The sequence below is a fragment of the Triturus cristatus genome, chromosome 3_1 (genome assembly GCF_964204655.1).
Source record: "Triturus cristatus chromosome 3_1, aTriCri1.1, whole genome shotgun sequence".
Lineage (NCBI taxonomy): Eukaryota > Metazoa > Chordata > Amphibia > Caudata > Salamandridae > Triturus > Triturus cristatus.
In genome coordinates, this window is record NC_140583.1 from 384,427,767 (window position 1) to 384,443,640 (window position 15,874).

Here is a 15,874-nt window from a genome sequence, read left to right on the forward strand (position 1 = left end):
CACCCCAAGTGGGACGGGTATGCTCAGACGTGAGTCCTGTGCTCTCCATGCCACTGGAATCAAGCTATCCTGGCTGAAGAGGGGTGAAACCCCGAAACCGGTCCTAGGATGCTTGTTTCCAGTACAGGGAGGACCAGGCTTGGCAGTTCGGGCTGGACTGTTTCCATGAGGCACAGGGTCAAGACTGATTTGCATGTGGCTGGGTTCAAACTGGAATGGCTTGGTGAGCAAAAAAACGATGGATTTAAGCCCAGATCTCTGTACTGGGGTGAATGTATGACATTGTTCTGCATTCTGTCCATCAATTGTTGTTTTTGCATTTGTCCCCCCGAGTGGGACGGGTATGCTCAGACGTGAGTCCCGTGCTCTCCATGCCACTGGAATCAAGCTATCCTGGCTGAAGAGGGGTGAAACCCAGAAACCGGTCCTAGGATGCTTGTTTCCAGTCCAGGGAGGACCTGGCTTGGCAGTTCGGGCTGGACTGTTCCCATGAGGCACAGGGTCAAGACTGATTTGCATGTGGCTGGGTTCAAACTGCAAGGGCTTGGTGAGCAAAAAAACGATGGATTTAAGCCCAGATCTCTGTACTGGGGTGAATGTATAACATTGTTCTGCATTCTGTCCATCAATTGTTGTTTTTGCATTTGTCACCCCGAGTGGGACGGGTATGCTCAGACGTGAGTCCCGTGCTCTCCATGCCACTGGAATCAAGCTATCCTGGCTGAAGAGAGGTGAAACCCCGAAACCGGTCCTAGGATGCTTGTTTCCAGTCCAGGGAGGACCTGGCTTGGCAGTTCGGGGTGGACTGTTCCCATCAGGCACAGGGTCAAGACTGATTTGCATATGCCTGGGTTCAAACTGGAATGGCATGGTGAGCAAAAAAACGATGGATTTAGGCCCAGATCTCTGTACTGGGGTGAATGTATGACATTGTTCTGCATTCTGTCCATCAACTGTTGTTTTTGCATTTGTCATCCCCCGTTTGGGACGGGTATGCTCAGATGTGAGTCCCGTGCTCTCCATGCCACTGGATTCAAGCTATCCTGGCTTTAGAGGGGTGAAACCCCGAAACCGGTCCTAGGATGCTTGTTTCCAGTCCAGGGAGGACCTGGCTTGGCAGTTCGGGCTGGACTGTTCCCAAGAGGCACAGGGTCAAGACTGATTTGCATGTGGCTGGGTTCAAACTGGAATGGCTTGGTGAGCAAAAAAACGATGGATTTAAGCCCAGATCTCTGTACTGGGGTGAATGTATGACATTGTTCTGCATTCTGTCCATCAATTGTTGTTTTTGCATTTGTCACCCCGAGTGGGACGGGTATGCTCAGACGTGAGTCCCGTGCTCTCCATGCCACTGGAATCAAGCTATCCTGGCTGAAGAGGGGTGAAACCACGAAACCGGTCCTAGGATGCTTGTTTCCAGTCCAGGGAGGACCTGACTTGGCAGTTCGGGCTGGACTGTTTCCATGAGGCACAGGGTCAAGACTGATTTGCATATGGCTGGGTTCAAACTGGAATGGCATGGTGAGCAAAAAAACGATGGATTTAGGCCCAGATCTCTGTACTGGGGTGAATGTATGACATTGTTCTGCATTCTGTCCATCAATTGTTGTTTTTGCATTTGTCACCCCGAGTGGGACGGGTATGCTCAGACGTGAGTCCCGTGCTCTCCATGCCACTGGAATCAAGCTATCCTGGCTGAAGAGGGGTGAAACCCCGAAACCGGTCCTAGGATGCTTGTTTCCAGTCCAGGGAAGACCTGGCTTGGCAGTTCGGGCTGGACTGTTCCCATGAGGCACAGGGTCAAGACTGATTTGCATATTGGTGGGTTCAAACTGGAATGGCATGGTGAGCAAAAAAACAATGGATTTAGTCCCAGATCTCTGTACTGGGGTGAATGTATGACATTGTTCTGCATTCTGTCCATCAATTGTTGTTTTTGCATTTGTCACCCCGAGTGGTACGGGTATGCTCAGAAGTGAGTCCCGTGCTCTCCATGCCACTGGAATCAAGCTATCCTGGCTGAAGAGGGGTGAAACCACGAAACCGGTCCTAGGATGCTTGTTTCCAGTCCAGGGAGGACCTGACTTGGCAGTTCGGGCTGGACTGTTCCCGTGAGGCACAGGGTCAAGACTGATTTGCATATGGCTGGGTTCAAACTGGAATGGCATGGTGAGCAAAAAAACGATGGATTTAGGCCCAGATCTCTGTACTGGGGTGAATGTATGACATTGTTCTGCATTCTGTCCATCAATTGTTGTTTTTGCATTTGTCACCCCAAGTGGGACGGGTATGCTCAGACGTGAGTCCCGTGCTCTCCATGCCACTGGAATCAAGCTATCCTGGCTGAAGAGGGGTGAAACCCCGAAACCGGTCCTAGGATGCTTGTTTCCAGTCCAGGGAGGACCTGGCTTGGCAGTTCGGGCTGGACTGTTCCCATGAGGCACAGGGTGAAGACTGATTTGCATATGGCTGGGTTCAAACTGGAATGGCATGGTGAGCAAAAAAACGATGGATTTAGGCCCAGATCTCTGTACTGGGGTGAATGTATGACATTGTTCTGCATTCTGTCCATCAATTGTTGTTTTTGCATTTGTCACCTCGAGTGGGACGGGTATGCTCAGACGTGAGTCCCGTGCTCTCCATGCCACTGGAATCAAGCTATCCTGGCTGAAGAGGGGTGAAACACCGAATCCGGTCCTAGGATGCTTGTTTCCAGTCCAGGGAGGACCTGGCTTGGCAGTTCGGGCTGGACTGTTCCCATGAGGCACAGGGTCAAGACTGATTTGCATATGGCTGGGTTCAAACTGGAATGGCATGGTGAGCAAAAAAATGATGGATTTAGGCCCAGATCTCTGTACTGGGGTGAATGTATGACATTGTTCTGCATTCTGTCCATCAATTGTTGTTTTTGCATTTGTCACCCCGAGTGGGACGGGTATGCTCAGACGTGAGTCCCGTGCTCTCCATGCCACTGGAATCAAGCTATCCTGGCTGAAGAGGGGTGAAACCCCGAAACCGGTCCTAGGATGCTTGTTTCCAGTCCAGGGAGGACCTGGCTTGGCAGTTCGGGGTGGACTGTTCCCATGAGGCACAGGGTCAAGACTGATTTGCATATGCCTCGGTTCAAACTGGAATGGCATGGTGAGCAAAAAAACGATGGATTTAGGCCCAGATCTCTGTACTGGGGTGAATGTATGACATTGTTCTGCATTCTGTCCATCAACTGTTGTTTTTGCATTTGTCATCCCCCGTTTGGGACGGGTATGCTCAGACGTGAGTCCCGTGCTCTCCATGCCACTGGAATCAAGCTATCCTGGCTGAAGAGGGGTGAAACCCCGAAACCGGTCCTAGGATGCTTGTTTCCAGTCCAGGGAGGACCTGGCTTGGCAGTTCGGGCTGGACTGTTCCCATGAGGCACAGGGTCAAGACTGATTTGCATGTGGCTGGGTTCAAACTGGAATGGCTTGGTGAGCAAAAAAAGGATGGATTTAAGCCCAGATCTCTGTACTGGGGTGAATGTATGACATTGTTCTGCATTCTGTCCATCAATTGTTGTTTTTGCATTTGTCACCCCGAGTGGGACGGGTATGCTCAGACGTGAGTCCCGTGCTCTCCATGCCACTGGAATCAAGCTATCCTGGCTGAAGAGGGGTGAAGCCCCGAAACCGGTCCTAGGATGCTTGTTTCCAGTCCAGGGAAGACCTGGCTTGGCAGTTCGGGCTGGACTGTTCCCATGAGGCGCAGGGTCAAGACTGATTTGCATATTGGTTGGTTCAAACTGGAATGGCATGGTGAGCAAAAAAACGATGGATTTAGGCCCAGATCTCTGTACTGGGGTGAATGTATGACATTGTTCTGCTTTCTGTCCATCAATTGTTGTTTTTGCATTTGTCACCCCGAGTGGGACGGGTATGCTCAGACGTGAGTCCTGTGCTCTCCATGCCACTGGAATCAAGCTATCCTGGCTGAAGAGGGGTGAAACCACGAAACCGGTCCTAGGATGCTTGTTTCCAGTCCAGGGAGGACCTGGCTTGGCAGTTCGGGCTGGACTGTTCCCATGAGGCACAGGGTCAAGACTGATTTGCATAAAGCTGGGTTCTCACTGGAATGGCAGGGTGAGCAAAAAAACGATGGATTTAGGCCCAGATCTCTGTACTGGGGTGAATGTATGACATTGTTCTGCATTCTGTCCATCAATTGTTGTTTTTGCATTTGTCATCCCAAGTGGGACGGGTATGCTCAGACGTGAGTCCCGTGCTCTCCATGCCACTGGAATCAAGCTATCCTGGCTGAAGAGGGGTGAAACCCCGAAACCGGTCCTAGGATGCTTGTTTCCAGTCCAGGGAGGACCAGGCTTGGCAGTTAGGGCTGGACTGTTCCCATGAGGCACAGGGTCAAGACTGATTTGCATATGGCTGGGTTCAAACTGGAATGGCATGGTGAGCAAAAAAACGATGGATTTAGGCCCAAATCTCTGTACTGGAGTGAATGTATGACATTGTTCTGGATTCTGTCCATCAACTGTTGTTTTTGCATTTGTCATCCCCCGATTGGGACGGGTATGCTCAGACGTGGGTCCCATGCTCTCCATGCCACTTGAATCAAGCTATCCTGGCTGAAGAGGGGTGAAACCCCGAAACCGGTCCTAGGATTCTTGTTTCCAGTCCAGGGAGGACCTGGCTTGGCAGTTCGGGCTGGACTGTTCCCATGAGGCACAGGGTCAAGACTGATTTGCATGTGGCTGGGTTCAAACTGGAATGGCTTGGTGAGCAAAAACACGATGGATTTAAGCCCAGATCTCTGTACTGGGGTGAATGTATGACATTGTTCTGCATTCTGTCCATCAATTGTTGTTTTTGCATTTGTCACCCCGAGTGGGACTGGTATGCTCAGACGTGAGTCCCGTGCTCTCCATGCCACTGGAATCAAGCTATCCTGGCTGAAGAGGGGTGAAACCCCGAAACCGGTCCTAGGATGCTTGTTTCCAGTCCAGGGAAGACCTGGCTTGGCAGTTCGGGCTAGACTGTTCCCATGAGGCACAGGGTCAAGACTGATTTGCATATTGGTGGGTTCAAACTGGAATGGCATGGTGAGCAAAAAAATGATGGATTTAGGCCCAGATCTCTGTACTGGGGTGAATGTATGACATTGTTCTGCATTCTGTCCATCAATTGTTGTTTTTGCATTTGTCACCCCGAGTGGGACGGATATGCTCAGACGTGTGTCCCGTGCTCTCCATGCCACTGGAATCAAGCTATCCTGGCTGAAGAGGGGTGAAACCATGAAACCGGTCCTAGGATGCTTGTTTCCAGTCCAGGGAGGACCTGGCTTGGCAGTTCGGGCTGGACTGTTCCCATGAGGCACAGGGTCAAGACTGATTTGCATATGGCTGGGTTCAAACTGGAATGGCATGGTGAGCACAAAAACGATTGATTTAGGCCCAGATCTCTGTACTGGGGTGAATGTATGACATTGTTCTGCATTCTGTCCATCAATTGTTGTTTTTGCATTTGTCACCCCAAGTGGGACGGGTATGCTCAGACGTGAGTCCCGTGCTCTCCATGCCACTGGAATCAAGCTATCCTGGCTGAAGAGGGGTGAAACCCTGAAACCGGTCCTAGGATGCTTGTTTCCAGTCCAGGGAGGAACTGGCTTGGCAGTTCGGGCTGGACTGTTCCCATGAGGCACAGGGTCAAGACTGATTTGCATATGGCTGGGTTCAAACTGGAATGGCATGGTGAGCAAAAAAACGATGGATTTAGGCCCAGATCTCTGTACTGGGGTGAATGTATGACATTGTTCTGCATTCTGTCCATCAATTGTTGTTTTTGCATTTGTCACCCCGAGTGGGACGGGTATGCTCAGACGTGAGTCCCGTGCTCTCCATGCCACTGGAATCAAGCTATCCTGGCTGAAGAGGGGTGAAACCACGAAACCGGTCCTAGGATGCTTGTTTCAAGTCCAGGGAGGACCTGGCTTGGCAGTTCGGGCTGGACTGTTCCCATGAGGCACAGGGTCAAGACTGATTTGCATAAGGCTGGGTTCTCACTGGAATGGCAGGGTGAGCAAAAACACGATGGATTTAAGCCCAGATCTCTGTACTGGGGTGAATGTATGACATTGTTCTGCATTCTGTCCATCAATTGTTGTTTTTGCATTTGTCACCCCGAGTGGGACTGGTATGCTCAGACGTGAGTCCCGTGCTCTCCATGCCACTGGAATCAAGCTATCCTGGCTGAAGAGGGGTGAAACCCCGAAACCGGTCCTAGGATGCTTGTTTCCAGTCCAGGGAAGACCTGGCTTGGCAGTATGGGCTAGACTGTTCCCATGAGGCACAGGGTCAAGACTGATTTGCATATTGGTGGGTTCAAACTGGAATGGCATGGTGAGCAAAAAAACGATGGATTTAGGCCCAGATCTCTGTACTGGGGTGAATGTATGACATTGTTCTGCATTCTGTCCATCAATTGTTGTTTTTGCATTTGTCACCCCGAGTGGGACGGATATGCTCAGACGTGTGTCCCGTGCTCTCCATGCCACTGGAATCAAGCTATCCTGGCTGAAGAGGGGTGAAACCATGAAACCGGTCCTAGGATGCTTGTTTCCAGTCCAGGGAGGACCTGGCTTGGCAGTTCGGGCTGGACTGTTCCCATGAGGCACAGGGTCAAGACTGATTTGCATATGGCTGGGTTCAAACTGGAATGGCATGGTGAGCAAAAAAACGATGGATTTAGGCCCAGATCTCTGTACTGGGGTGAATGTATGACATTGTTCTGCATTCTGTCCATCAATTGTTGTTTTTGCATTTGTCACCCCAAGTGGGACGGGTATGCTCAGACGTGAGTCCCGTGCTCTCCATGCCACTGGAATCAAGCTATCCTGGCTGAAGAGGGGTGAAACCCCGAAACCGGTCCTAGGATGCTTGTTTCCAGTCCAGGGAGGAACTGGCTTGGCAGTTCGGGCTGGACTGTTCCCATGAGGCACAGGGTCAAGACTGATTTGCATATGGCTGGGTTCAAACTGGAATGGCATGGTGAGCAAAAAAACGATGGATTTAGGCCCAGATCTCTGTACTGGGGTGAATGTATGACATTGTTCTGCATTCTGTCCATCAATTGTTGTTTTTGCATTTGTCACCCCGAGTGGGACGGGTATGCTCAGACGTGAGTCCCGTGCTCTCCATGCCACTGGAATCAAGCTATCCTGGCTGAAGAGGGGTGAAACCCCGAAACCGGTCCTAGGATGCTTGTTTCCAGTACAGGGAGGACCAGGCTTGGCAGTTCGGGCTGGACTGTTCCCATGAGGCACAGGGTCAAGACTGATTTGCATAAAGCTGGGTTCTCACTGGAATGGCAGGGTGAGCAAAAAAACGATGGATTTAGGCCCAGATCTCTGTACTGGGGTGAATGTATGACATTGTTCTGCATTCTGTCCATCAATTGTTGTTTTTGCATTTGTCATCCCAAGTGGGACGGGTATGCTCAGACGTGAGTCCCGTGCTCTCCATGCCACTGGAATCAAGCTATCCTGGCTGAAGAGGGGTGAAACCCCGAAACCGGTCCTAGGATGCTTGTTTCCAGTCCAGGGAGGACCAGGCTTGGCAGTTAGGGCTGGACTGTTCCCATGAGGCACAGGGTCAAGACTGATTTGCATATGGCTGGGTTCAAACTGGAATGGCATGGTGAGCAAAAAAACGATGGATTTAGGCCCAAATCTCTGTACTGGAGTGAATGTATGACATTGTTCTGGATTCTGTCCATCAACTGTTGTTTTTGCATTTGTCATCCCCCGATTGGGACGGGTATGCTCAGACGTGGGTCCCATGCTCTCCATGCCACTTGAATCAAGCTATCCTGGCTGAAGAGGGGTGAAACCCCGAAACCGGTCCTAGGATTCTTGTTTCCAGTCCAGGGAGGACCTGGCTTGGCAGTTCGGGCTGGACTGTTCCCATGAGGCACAGGGTCAAGACTGATTTGCATGTGGCTGGGTTCAAACTGGAATGGCTTGGTGAGCAAAAACACGATGGATTTAAGCCCAGATCTCTGTACTGGGGTGAATGTATGACATTGTTCTGCATTCTGTCCATCAATTGTTGTTTTTGCATTTGTCACCCCGAGTGGGACTGGTATGCTCAGACGTGAGTCCCGTGCTCTCCATGCCACTGGAATCAAGCTATCCTGGCTGAAGAGGGGTGAAACCCCGAAACCGGTCCTAGGATGCTTGTTTCCAGTCCAGGGAAGACCTGGCTTGGCAGTTCGGGCTAGACTGTTCCCATGAGGCACAGGGTCAAGACTGATTTGCATATTGGTGGGTTCAAACTGGAATGGCATGGTGAGCAAAAAAATGATGGATTTAGGCCCAGATCTCTGTACTGGGGTGAATGTATGACATTGTTCTGCATTCTGTCCATCAATTGTTGTTTTTGCATTTGTCACCCCGAGTGGGACGGATATGCTCAGACGTGTGTCCCGTGCTCTCCATGCCACTGGAATCAAGCTATCCTGGCTGAAGAGGGGTGAAACCATGAAACCGGTCCTAGGATGCTTGTTTCCAGTCCAGGGAGGACCTGGCTTGGCAGTTCGGGCTGGACTGTTCCCATGAGGCACAGGGTCAAGACTGATTTGCATATGGCTGGGTTCAAACTGGAATGGCATGGTGAGCAAAAAAACGATGGATTTAGGCCCAGATCTCTGTACTGGGGTGAATGTATGACATTGTTCTGCATTCTGTCCATCAATTGTTGTTTTTGCATTTGTCACCCCAAGTGGGACGGGTATGCTCAGACGTGAGTCCCGTGCTCTCCATGCCACTGGAATCAAGCTATCCTGGCTGAAGAGGGGTGAAACCCCGAAACCGGTCCTAGGATGCTTGTTTCCAGTCCAGGGAGGAACTGGCTTGGCAGTTCGGGCTGGACTGTTCCCATGAGGCACAGGGTCAAGACTGATTTGCATATGGCTGGGTTCAAACTGGAATGGCATGGTGAGCAAAAAAACGATGGATTTAGGCCCAGATCTCTGTACTGGGGTGAATGTATGACATTGTTCTGCATTCTGTCCATCAATTGTTGTTTTTGCATTTGTCACCCCGAGTGGGACGGGTATGCTCAGACGTGAGTCCCGTGCTCTCCATGCCACTGGAATCAAGCTATCCTGGCTGAAGAGGGGTGAAACCACGAAACCGGTCCTAGGATGCTTGTTTCAAGTCCAGGGAGGACCTGGCTTGGCAGTTCGGGCTGGACTGTTCCCATGAGGCACAGGGTCAAGACTGATTTGCATAAGGCTGGGTTCTCACTGGAATGGCAGGGTGAGCAAAAACACGATGGATTTAAGCCCAGATCTCTGTACTGGGGTGAATGTATGACATTGTTCTGCATTCTGTCCATCAATTGTTGTTTTTGCATTTGTCACCCCGAGTGGGACTGGTATGCTCAGACGTGAGTCCCGTGCTCTCCATGCCACTGGAATCAAGCTATCCTGGCTGAAGAGGGGTGAAACCCCGAAACCGGTCCTAGGATGCTTGTTTCCAGTCCAGGGAAGACCTGGCTTGGCAGTATGGGCTAGACTGTTCCCATGAGGCACAGGGTCAAGACTGATTTGCATATTGGTGGGTTCAAACTGGAATGGCATGGTGAGCAAAAAAACGATGGATTTAGGCCCAGATCTCTGTACTGGGGTGAATGTATGACATTGTTCTGCATTCTGTCCATCAATTGTTGTTTTTGCATTTGTCACCCCGAGTGGGACGGATATGCTCAGACGTGTGTCCCGTGCTCTCCATGCCACTGGAATCAAGCTATCCTGGCTGAAGAGGGGTGAAACCATGAAACCGGTCCTAGGATGCTTGTTTCCAGTCCAGGGAGGACCTGGCTTGGCAGTTCGGGCTGGACTGTTCCCATGAGGCACAGGGTCAAGACTGATTTGCATATGGCTGGGTTCAAACTGGAATGGCATGGTTGTTGTAAATTGAAACAACGATGTGATTAAGCATTTACTAAAGACATTAATTCCCTTCCTTTAGATCATGTTTTCTCTGTTATGTTGACCGAAGTTCGGACTCCATTTTGTATTGTCATGCCTCCACGTGCTCACCACGTGAAGAGTCCAACCTCTGTGTTAGTTGCTCTTGTAATCTGCCTAGTAACAGTCTATAAATAGCTCCTTTGTCCATCTGGCGCATGCCCAGACTTGACCACATCTGTTATCAGTTAGCCTTGCTTGACCATGTTTTCGCGGGCTCAAGGAGTGTGTTAGCTCCGCCCACATATTGATTCAGTATCGAAAATGACCATAAATGGTATTGTTCTTCGGCCTCATGTTGTATCCACCCACTTATGAGCCCCTCTATTGTGTATAAAAGGGGACCATGTACGTAAGTTCTGTGTGCTACTCTATGCAATACTGAAGAGTGTTGTGTGGATTGTAGGACCACCCTTAAGGGTTAATAAATACTGTCTTTGTACTTTGCAGTTTCCGTGCCAACTTCCTTATAGATTCCATTACAGGAGAGCGAACCCTTGTGTCCTGCGGGCCTAGCTGGGGCCTGTATTCATCAATTGGCGCCCGTCACGTGGGGCTCATCGGCGACTCGGATGCTCGAAGGACTGGTCGCGACGAAGGTGAGGAATTTGGCCAGGGACGTGATCACTGCCGGCGGCGTCTTAGCCCTGGCATCCCGAGGTTTTTCTTCCTTCCCTTCCGAGCTGACCGTCTGGGTGGCGCCGGTCCTCGACTGAGACCTCTTCTGTCGGTCCTGCCGTGAAAGCCGTTTGGGCGATTTTGTAGCTTGGCAGTTGGAATCTGGACTCTCGATTGGTAAGAACCGTTGTACGGTGCTTGCTCCGAGTTTTTTGAAGCCTGGTCTGGCTATTTGAGTTTGATTTGTGATGACTAGTCATATTTTGTATTTGTCTTTGTGAAAATATATGTGTTGCAACACATATAGGCAGGTAATGTGGAGAGATTTCTCCGGAGCTGTGTAACCTTGAACGGCGCAACGATTAAGTGCCATTTTCTTTATAATATTGCATATTTTGCATTATTTCTGAGCATGCCTGCTTTTAGCGCACTCCGTAAGTGGTGTTGCTGCTTTGGAAACCGGTTGAACCTCGAGGAATCTGCTCCGGCTCCCCCAGAGGGGACTCCTAATAGGGATATGTATGTGAAGCATGGTCTTTCTTCCATAATGTACAGCACAGTATGGAGGAAATATACTAAAAAAGATCCTGAGTTGCGATGACCTTTGTATGGATCGTTTGATATACGTAAGATTGAGTATGTGGAACAGTGTATGTGTAAACGGCGTGCTCGGCAGGATATGTTTGAGTGTGTGCGGTTGTGGGTGAAGGAAGTGCGTGAGCGAGAGAAGCGTGAGAAAGCGCTGTTTGATAAAGAACAACGGAAGAATGATCATGTGCGAGCACAGGAAGCGAGGCGTCGGGAGGAGAGAGAACAGACGGAGAGACAAGAGAAAGAGCGTAGGCTGCAAGTCTCGGGTCAATATGCTGTTCGGCAGCCACTTTATCCTGTCCTTAATAATCTTGATGATGATTTTTATTTACTAGATCGCTCTCCGCCCCCTTATGTGGGCGCATCTGCTCCGAGGCCACAAGATTCTGACCCGGTTCCGGGTAAGGTAGATACGCGGTCCATGCTGTCGGCTGAGCAAATGGCTGAGCTTCGGCAAGTTTCCTTCCGTGCACTTAAGGGCAAGGTGTCCCTGGATGAATTGTTCCATACTTGGGGGCCATGGCAGGAGAGAGAGAAATTGTATTTTTTGGGTCACTTTGCTGATGAAGTGACTGCTGCTTACCGGAAATACTCCAGTGTTTTTGAGCCTGATGATGTGACATTGGATGCTAAAGCATTGCATAATGGTGTTTTCTCTCCCTCTAAGGCTCCTGACACGGCTCGGCGGCTGTTCGCTTTGCGGGACGCGGTGCTGGCCCTTAAAGGAAAAGCGCGCCAACAAGCAGGGGAGGTGAAGCAGTCGGATCCGTGTACAGCAGAAGGCCACTCATCCACCTCCCAGTCAGATAAGGATGGCATAGTGCATGTTAAACCAATGCGAGAGGCGGCGCCTTTGTATGTTCCTCCTAAAGGAGCGGGGACTAGCTCGGACATTACCTCCGCCGATGCTAAGGGATATTTTGTGTATAATTGGGTTTATACTCCTTGGCATAGAGCTGATGTTATGGCCTTAAAGAATGCGTTGCCTGATCCCCGCAAGAATCCAGCGGCCTTCTACGAAGAAGTCGAGGGGGCCTTGAATTCTTGCGTTATGACCTTAGCAGATATAGACCTGTTCTTTGGCCTTATTCTACCACCGGATATGTGGCGATCTGTCCGAAAGGTAGATGATATAGTTGCCTTTAAGGCTCGGTGGTCTGACCTTGAGGATGAGGATAGGGAATGGAAGCCCGCGCAGAAACCACCCCAGAGTATCTTAGACCTCCCTGCTGCTATTCTGACTAAGTTGAAGACAATTTTCCCCCCCAAAAAATATTGATTGGAATATGTTAGCTTCATGTAAACAGAAAGTTGACGAGTCAGTTGCGGACTTCTTTACGCGGTTTGAGGAGACGTTTCATGATTTTAGTGGCCAGTCGCTTACTGATGATACGGGTCGCCACCTCTTTGCGGATAAATATGTGGCTAATCTGCTGCCGGCAGTTGCGACCCGTTTGAAAGCGAGTGAAAGTTCTTGGTCTTCCGCAACACCGACGGCCCTCCTGACTATCGCCCAGTATTATGAGCGTCAGGAGCAAGAAGCAAAGGGCCAGGAGGAAAAGAAATCGAAAGATTTAAAAACAAAGGTGATGTTGGCACAAGTATATGGCCCGCCCCGATGGGGTAGTAATAGAGGTAGGGGAGGATCTTATGGTCCTCCCTCGGGCTGATCTGATTTGAATAGGAACCAATGTGCATATTGTAAGCAATCGGGTCATTGGGCTAGGGACTGCCCGGTGTTGCATGCTTCGCGTCAGGGGCATACTCAGGGTGGCCCGCGAGGTAGAGGGGGTTTCTCGAACTTTAGAGGGAATTCTAACGAACAGGCTCGTTTTGACTCTGCTGGGCAGCACCGAGATAGATCAAATGTTTTCGATCGCCAGCATCAGTATCAAGTGTCGGGGATTGACCGATCGGGGTACCATGACTCTCAGCATGCATAGGAATGCGTTGGATGGGGGTTAGAATCAGTTGAGGTGCCGGTCGATCAGAAGGGTCCATATGTATCGGCTGAGGTTTTGGGCTCTACTGATCAGTTCCTAGTGGATACAGGAGCGACACGTAGTGCGCTGTCTAAGCAATTGGTTCCGGGGGCTCCCCCATCCGGCTTAATGGTCACATCGGTAGGGTTTGACGGTACACTCTCCCGAAGCCCTCTTTCGCAGCCCCTCATGTTTAAGGTTGATTCTTTTTCTGCACCCTGTCCGTTTCTGCTTGCCCCGTACACACCGGACAACATTATGGGCCTTGATATGTTAAAGCATTTTAGGGCTACGATCCGCTGCTCCCCTGCTGGTGTGCGGGTAATATTGAATGACAATTACCCCCGGTCTGAACGGATGTGTGCGATGTCAGAGGATGCGCTGTTAGCTACCCTCCCTTGTGCTTTGTGGGCAACGTCGGATACTGATGTGGGACAAATGGTGATTCCACCGGTCCACATTAGTGTCCAGGAGGGGGCGGTGTTACCACGCCTCCCACAGTACCGTATTTCCCAGGAGGGCGAGGAGGCTCTCATACAGATAGTGCAGGATTTGATGGCGGTAGGAGTAGTGGAGGAAGTCCCCTACAACATTTGTAACAGTCCGATTCTTCCCATACTGAAAAAGGATACGGATGCCAGAGTTTATCGGTTTATAATTGATTTGAGAGAAGTAAACAAGATCGTGATACCTCAGTACCCAGTGGTTTCCGATATCACGACGTTGCTTACTTTGGTCCCCCCTACGGCAACTATGTTCTCAGTGATCGATTTGAAGAATGCCTTCTTTTCCATTCCCATTCACCCTGATAGCCGATATCTTTTTGGGTTTACATTAAATAATAGATCTTATCGTTTTTGTAGGATCCCCCAGGGCTACGCAGAAAGCCCTAACATTTACAGTCAGGCTTTGAAAAGACAATTGGATTCCTTTGTTCTGCTCGAGGGGGTCGCCCTCATTCAATATGTCGATGACATCTTGCTGGCGGCTGACACCCTGGAGTTGTGTGAGAAAAGTACGTTATCCTTACTTTCCTTTTTAGCATCCCACAATCATAAGGTATCTAGGAAGAAATTGCAATTCTGTAGACCAAAGGTGACTTATTTGGGTCACCTTTTGTCTAAGGAGGGACGTGCACTCACACCGGATCGTATCCAAGTAATTTTGGACACACCGAGACCGTCCACGCAGAAGGACGTGCGTGCATTTTTGGGTCTTGTTTCTTTTTGTAGACAGTGGATATTGGGGTTTTCACATATAGCTAAGCCATTGTTAGCCCTCTTGACAAAGGACACGCCTATCCCAATCCCTTGGTCAGATGAGTGTGATACTGCTTTTCAGCAACTACGACAGGCCCTTTGTTCAGCACCAGTGTTAGGGACCCCTGATTATGCAAAACCCTTTTCGTTGTATGTGCATGAGAAAGATGGATGTGCATTGTCAGTTTTAGTGCAGATGCACGGCGATAAGCAGCGCCCTTGTGCATATTTTTCGGCTGTACTTGATCCTGTCGCCCGAGCATTACCAGGGTGTTTTCGCTCGGTTGCGGCGACAGCTGTGTCAATACGCCAAAGTGAGGGAATTGTGTTATCTCATAAGCTGTTGGTATTAGTCCCCCATGCTGTCGATGCCCTGCTTAATCAAACAAAGACGCAGCATTTGACCAGTGCCCGCTTAACGGGATATGAGTTGACGCTTTTGGCTCCTCATATAACGTTGAAAAGGTGCGTAACGTTAAACCCGGCAACATTGTTGCCATACCCCGAAACCCAGCCTGAGGCGCGGAGAGCACATGATTGTATTCTCGTGACTGAGGAACAAACAAAGGGTCGTATTGATCTCCAGGATACGCCCTTTCCAGATGTAGATGGAGAACTGTGGGTGGACGGATCATGTCTGAAGCTACCAGATGGTACGACTTCAGCAGCGTATGCAATTACCACGTTGCAAACGATAGTGGAGACTGCACGCATACTACAGAAATCAGCTCAAGCAGCGGAACTGATAGCATTAACACGAGCATGTGAGCTCAGTACAGGATTATGTGTGAATGTTTATACAGATAGCCGCTATGCCTTCGGAGTAGCGCATGACTTCGGCCTACTCTGGAAGGAGAGAGGGTTTTTAACGTCACATGGAGTACAGATAATGCATGGAGAGTTAGTTCACAATCTTTTAACTGCATTGACATACCCAAAGAAAATTGCTATCGTTAAGTGTAGCGCCCATAGGAAAGTAGTTGATAAAGTTGGAGAAGGGAATGCGTTAGCAGATCGAGTAGCACGGGAGACTGCGATGCAGCCCGGTACTACTGCCATGTATGTAGTAAAGTCACAGGTGGAAAGATGGCATGATGCGAAGGAGGAAGTGCGGGAAATGCAAAGGACCGCTTCTGACAAAGAGCGGGAACAATGGGCAAGTGAGGGAGAGCTGGATGATGAGGGCTGCTGGAGAAATAAGCAGATGGATAGATGGAAATTACCCACGGCTTTTGTACAACCTATGGTTCAGATGGCACATGGGCTAGCACATGTTGGAGCTTCCGCAATTGTAAAATTGCTTACCCAAGTCTGGGAGCATCCAGAGATTGCTAGCACGGCAAAGAGGGTGGTGCAGACTTGTATGATCTGCTTGAGGTATAACCCAGGAAAGGGTACTCGAACTCCA